Raw genomic sequence first — 6,000 nt, 5'->3', positions numbered from 1 at the left:
ACTCATGGGGAAAGAGAGGGCAATTGAGCAAGAAAGACAGAGAGAAAGAAACCCAGAGAAGGAGGGGAGAGAGACAGAGATGGAGATGGAGGGGAGAAATGGGGAAGAGAAGGAGGAATGAGTGACAGAGCTGGAAAGAGAGGAGAGGAGGAGAGGAAGAAGAAAGATAGGAAAGAGACAGGGGGCGGGGATAGAGAGAAAAAGAACAAAAGTGGAGAGAGAACCAGAGAGACAGAGACACGGAGAGAAACAAAGGAATGAGAGACAAGAGATGGAAAGGAAGAGACATGAGGATTGTGGGGACAGAGAGAGAGAGAAAGATAATCAAAGAAACAGACATGAGATAAAGAGAAGGACAGAGATGTAAGCAGAGAGACAACAGCATGCTCAGACCCTCTGCCTGGCCAGCAGCTGGTCCTGAAGACTGCCGCATGCCCACCTATACCAGCTGAGCGGGCATCTTCAGCCTGAGCTTGAGGTGCCTTGTGGCAGCCAAGGCTCCAGGTCCCTGGTCTGGAATATCTGCACGCTGCTACAGTGCCAGTCTCTGCCTGGGGATTTGTGGGATACTGTCATGTCCAGGTGAGAGGGAGTTGCCCATAGACAAGCCAACATCTGCCCCAACCACTGCTAGGCTCTTAGATTACAAACAAAACCATCACAGCATGTCTTTCAAGCCAGCCACCTCCTACAGCACGCAGACACGTGGCTGAGACTCTGCCCTGATCTACTCTGTAACCGTGTGGGAAAGAACTCAGCATACCCAGCAGAACAGGGCTCTGTGCCTGGCATCCCCACAGTCAGCATTTGCTCAATACCTGGTCTTCTAGAAGGTTTCAGACTGCCACACCCAGGTCATTCACTATTTCACTCACTCAGATGTCTGGAGGATGACCTAACACATTCTGGGACTATTTGCTGTGGTCATCCTTGGTTAAGGAGGCTTGGGGGGCTACAGCAGGTGACCAGCTGACTCTGACATCAGATGGTGCTGGACTCTGCTCAGTTAGTCCAGAGCCATTGTTGTATATGGAGAATGCCTGGTCTGGTGGCCTCAGCCCCTGGTCCGGTGACATCCAGCTGTCCTTGAGCCTCACTTTTCTGCTTTCATTCATTTGTTCATTCATTCATTCACTACCATGTTTCAAGGCTCAGCTTGGTCAGGCCTTCCTGTCAGCACTGAAAAACTGGCATGGAAAATGCCAGGGGAGTGTGAAGATGGACAGACAAGGTCTGCATACATATAGCCAGAGGAGTGTGAAGATGATGGACAGACAAGGTCTGCATACATATAGTCAGAGGAGTGTGAAGATGGACAGACAAGGTCTGCATACATATAGTCAGAGGAGTGTGAAGATGATGGACAGACAAGGCCTGCATACATACAGTCAGAGGAGTGTGAAGATGGACAAACAAGGTCTGCATACATACAGTCAGAGGAGTGTGAAGATGGACAAACAAGATCTGCATACATACAGTCAGGGGAGTGTGAAGATGGACAGACAAGGTCTGTATACATACAGTCAGAGGAGTGTGAAGATGGACAAACAAGGTCTGCATACATACAGTCAGAGGAGTGTGAAGATGGACAAACAAGATCTGCATACATACAGTCAGAGGAGTGTGAAGATGGACAGACAAGGTCTGCATACATACAGTCAGAGGAGTGTGAAGATGGACAGACAAGGTCTGCATACATACAGTCAGAGGAGTGTGAAGATGGACAGACAAGGTCTGCATACATACAGTCAGAGGAGTGTGAAGATGATGGACGGACAAGGTCTGTATACATACAGTTATTGGATGACGAAGCAAGTGAATAGAAAAACTCTAGCAGGGCAGGCGACAGAGAGAGCTTTGGGGGTGACAAAGATATCTCCCAGCAGGTGATATTAAGGGAGACCCAGAGGAGTGTGGGGGTTAGCCAGGGGCTTGGGGGTGGGGGCAGCAGGCACAGCAAGGTATGACCCTGCAGGGGCCCAGGCCCCAGGCTCAGTGTGTCTGACAGGTACCAGGCAAGAGGGAAAGACATTGATTGTGTCATGTTCATCAAGGATACATGAGGTTTGTGTGTGGAGTGGGGTGGGGCGGGGGTAGTCACAAGAACAGGGCCAAGGGATTCAGAAGTAAGGAGAGACACTTTCTCTTTCTGTATGTCAGGATGTCTGTGACTTATCTGGCTACCCAGGTTCCTGCTGCTGGGACTGTCTGTGTCATGTTGACCTCTTTTAGAGTGGACAAGGTCCTCTCAGTAGGGTGGTCACATGGTCCCTCATGGAGACCAGGACACCTCATTCTCCAGTAACTGTTCTGTGCCCCCACACCCCCAAACCAGCACCAGCACCAGTCTTCTCTACTCTCTCCACTCTCGTTCTCTTCCTAACCACACTTTGTAGCCTTGGGCCTGAGATGAGCCCAAAGAGACCATTTTCTCCTTAAAAGAGGAACAAGGAAAGCAGAGGCAGAATTGAACCTTTATCAATTTTGATGATGTCCACAGCTTTTCTTCTCTTGTAGAAACAAAAGCAAAATCTGGTCCCCAACATAACACATATCCCAGTTTCCATTCTGAGGTCAGCACATCCTTAAAGTGTATAGACTGATTTAATTCTGTAGTTGGAGGAATGTTAATCTGAGTATTTCATTGTTGTAATAGATCACAGCTCCATAAATTCATAGCTATGTTAGCCACATATGGTTTTAATTTTCCTCTCTGTCCTTCTGGCCCTATACATTTGACCCATCTTGTGCTCTGTTTCACTTGAGATAATGTTCCAATCCCTAACAGCTGAACATTTACCTCCTGAAGAGGACAATTTGGATGCCAAGATTCTGGTGCAATTATTGTTACATCCGCACCTGTGTCTACAAGACCCTTAATGAGAATGTCATTTATTTGTATTTTTAACTTTGGTCTTTGTTCATTTATAGAAGTTTGCCAAAAAATTTGCTTTATGGTTTCTCCTGAATTTCCTGTTCTCTCTGCTACAGCTGTTCTATCACCCTGAGCAGCATGGTTTATTACAATAGGCATTTGGTTATTTAATTGCTCTGAGAAGGAGTTTCTTCTATGATGGCAGGAAAGGACTGAACTGCATTTGCCATGGGGGCCTTTAAGATGCCCCTCAGGGAGTTTCCTGCGGGCAAAGGATTAGCTTGTCTGTCCCTGGTAGATCTACATTCATTAGTCCAATGTTTACTTTTACCACACCTTCTGCATAATCCAGAAGGGAGGGGCATTCTGTTGCCATTGTTCCTTGAAGAAACATTGTTTCTAGGAATGACCTGTTTACAGTCCCTTTATAGGTGACCTTGTTAACCCATCTGACATTATTTTTCTTCAAACCTCTGGAAATCACCTCTCCTATCTACATATCACCACGGTCATGAGATTCAATATTAATTGTGTCCCTGATCCAATCCTCCAAGGGTGCTGATCTATCCTTTAATGGCCTGATTACCCTTTTGCATGCTGCATTAGCATTCTCAAAAGCTGAAGATTCAATTATTATCTGTCTAGCTTCTGAATTTGGTGTCAAACTATTACTGCTGAAGACAGCCTGATAAGCAGTCAACATGCTGATGAAGAATGTTCTGTGTGAGCCAGTCTGGCCAAGTGAAAGAGAAGATTAAAGACTTACATGAGTGGACTCACAAACTACATCCTCCAGGAGCTGACTCCTTTGTAGTGCTCTCCTTTGGGTCTCTCTTAGGCCCCTGACTCCTCCTACCCCCCCCTTTTCCTGTCTCCTTGAGTCTCTTTCCTTCTTGGACTCAGGGATTCCACTAAAGCCTTAGGACCTGACCTACCTTGGCAAGGCAGAGTGGGGTAGTCGACCTTCCAATGTTGTTTGTTCACAGTTTGACAAGGTCTTGGCAGCAGGTGAAGTGTGGGGCAGTTCTCTACCAAGGTGTCGGTGTTGCCACACTTGAATCTGGTCCCAGGTGGAGTCTCTTTGTGCCACACAATCATGATTGTTCTCTATCTCTGCAGGTTCTTTCCAGAGAAAACTGGCAAAGTTACACAGTGGTCTATAAACCAGACACTTGTGACAAAATTTCCCTGGGTCTCCTACTATCATCCACCTGCCTGCCTCCTCACCTTCAACCTTTGACGGGCCTACTTCCCAGCCCTCCTGGAACCCCTACAACATCCCAATTCAACTTAAAGAAGTCAGATGATAACTAAAATTAGCCCCTATCATCAGCAAAAGGTTGGGATGTTAAGTCCCAATCCCACCCCAATTGCAGTGCCACTGACAATGTCCTAAATGACAGTCTCTGTTCAGCTCAGCCTAGACTCTTGACAAGTTCAACAGAGGATTACTGATGTATACACTCAGCACTCCTCAGAAACCTGTGAAATGGGTTTCTGCCTGCTAGGAAGACTTATCACTCTCTTATCTTCCCCTATCTCAGCAAATGAGGCATCTAGGTCCATATTAGCACATACTCATAACATATCAAAGCTCCATGCTGGCTCCTGGTCTTGTCTGACTCACAAACCTCCTCATCACTACTTTAAACTTCCAGGCTCTTCTGGCTTGCACAGCTCCCCCACTTCTTTAAAATGGGCAAGACTTTCCCCACCATTCTGCTATCCTCTCTGCCTCCCAGGCGGTAGTCATGGCAGCTTTGGACTCCTCCAAATGCTTTTTGCTTCTCCTTGCCCCGAAAAGGTAACCGTGGCAACTTTGAACTCCCCAAATAAGCCTTCTTTCCACCTGTGGAGTGGCCTGGTTCAGGGTTTTACTGCTCCCTCCCTTACACTTACATGTGTGTAGATGTAACCAACTGTCTTATTAAATAAGAAACACAGAACCAATGCAAAGAAGAAAGCCAAGAGGTCAGAGCAATAGCTAAGAGCTAAAAACCTTACCCTTCCTCTTGCAGTGGTCCTACCTCTCTGAAAGAGACCTACTTCCTGTGTCTTTCTTTTTTAATAGAGTTTCTGTTCTGCCTTCTCATTGGTTGTAAACCCAACCACATGAACTCCTAGTCACTGCCTGTCTGTACAGACCTCCAGGTCTTCTATGGTTGGTATTGAGATTAAAGGCGTGTGTCTCCAATGCTGGCTGTATCCTTGAACACACAGAGATCTACCTAGCTCTGCCTACCAAGTGCTGGGATTAAAGGTGTGCACCACCACTGCCCAGCTTTCCTACGGCTTGCTAATAGCTCTGATCCCCGGGCGACTTTATTTGTTAACATACAAATAAAATCACATTTCAGTACAAATAAAATATCATTATATATGTGTGTCTGAGTAGGTGTGCACATGTGAATGAAGGCACCTGTGGAGACCAGAGGTGTTGAACACATGGAGCTGAAATGACACCAGTTGTGAGTCACCTTGTGTGGGTGCCAGGAATCGAACATCCATCCTCTACAGTTGCAAGAAGTACTCTTAACCAATCTTTCTGACCCCACACTCTCTGGATTTTTATAACTGGGGATAGGATGCTAATCTCTGTCTTATAGTCTTCTTAGCCTTCACCTAAATCTGAGGTTAAGATAGACCAAATTCTAACAAGTACACAAAGATCCAACAGTATCAGATAAATGACATTCTTAAGTTTTCTAATGTCAGAAGGTGATATGCAACTATTTCTGTGTATAGACTTTCTTGCATTTCCCCCAGGTCTTTAGTAGACAAATGCTGTACAAAGCACTAATTACTCTTTAAACTGAGCTCATATCTACCCACTGTACATTTTAGGAACCAAGAAACTGACAGGTCTCCTGTTTCACCATCTTCATGAACCTTTACTGTTGATTAGTTAATAGATAATGGGAAGAGAACAGAAAAATTTGAAGTTAATCCTAGGTATCTACCTGCTGTGAGCCACAAGAATATATTATAGAGATTCAGCTGTATATAATAAAGCTATACCTAGAAAGATCAAGGAATTATTCTAGAGCAAAGCCATTTATCAGGGACTATTTGGTGTTATTCAGCTTTTAATATATCAGCTGTCTTCTGCTATGAAATTCTTGTGT

The sequence above is a fragment of the Peromyscus eremicus genome, chromosome 4 (assembly GCF_949786415.1).
Source record: "Peromyscus eremicus chromosome 4, PerEre_H2_v1, whole genome shotgun sequence".
NCBI classification, from domain to species: Eukaryota; Metazoa; Chordata; class Mammalia; order Rodentia; family Cricetidae; genus Peromyscus; species Peromyscus eremicus.
Note: the sequence above shows the minus strand (reverse complement) of the source record.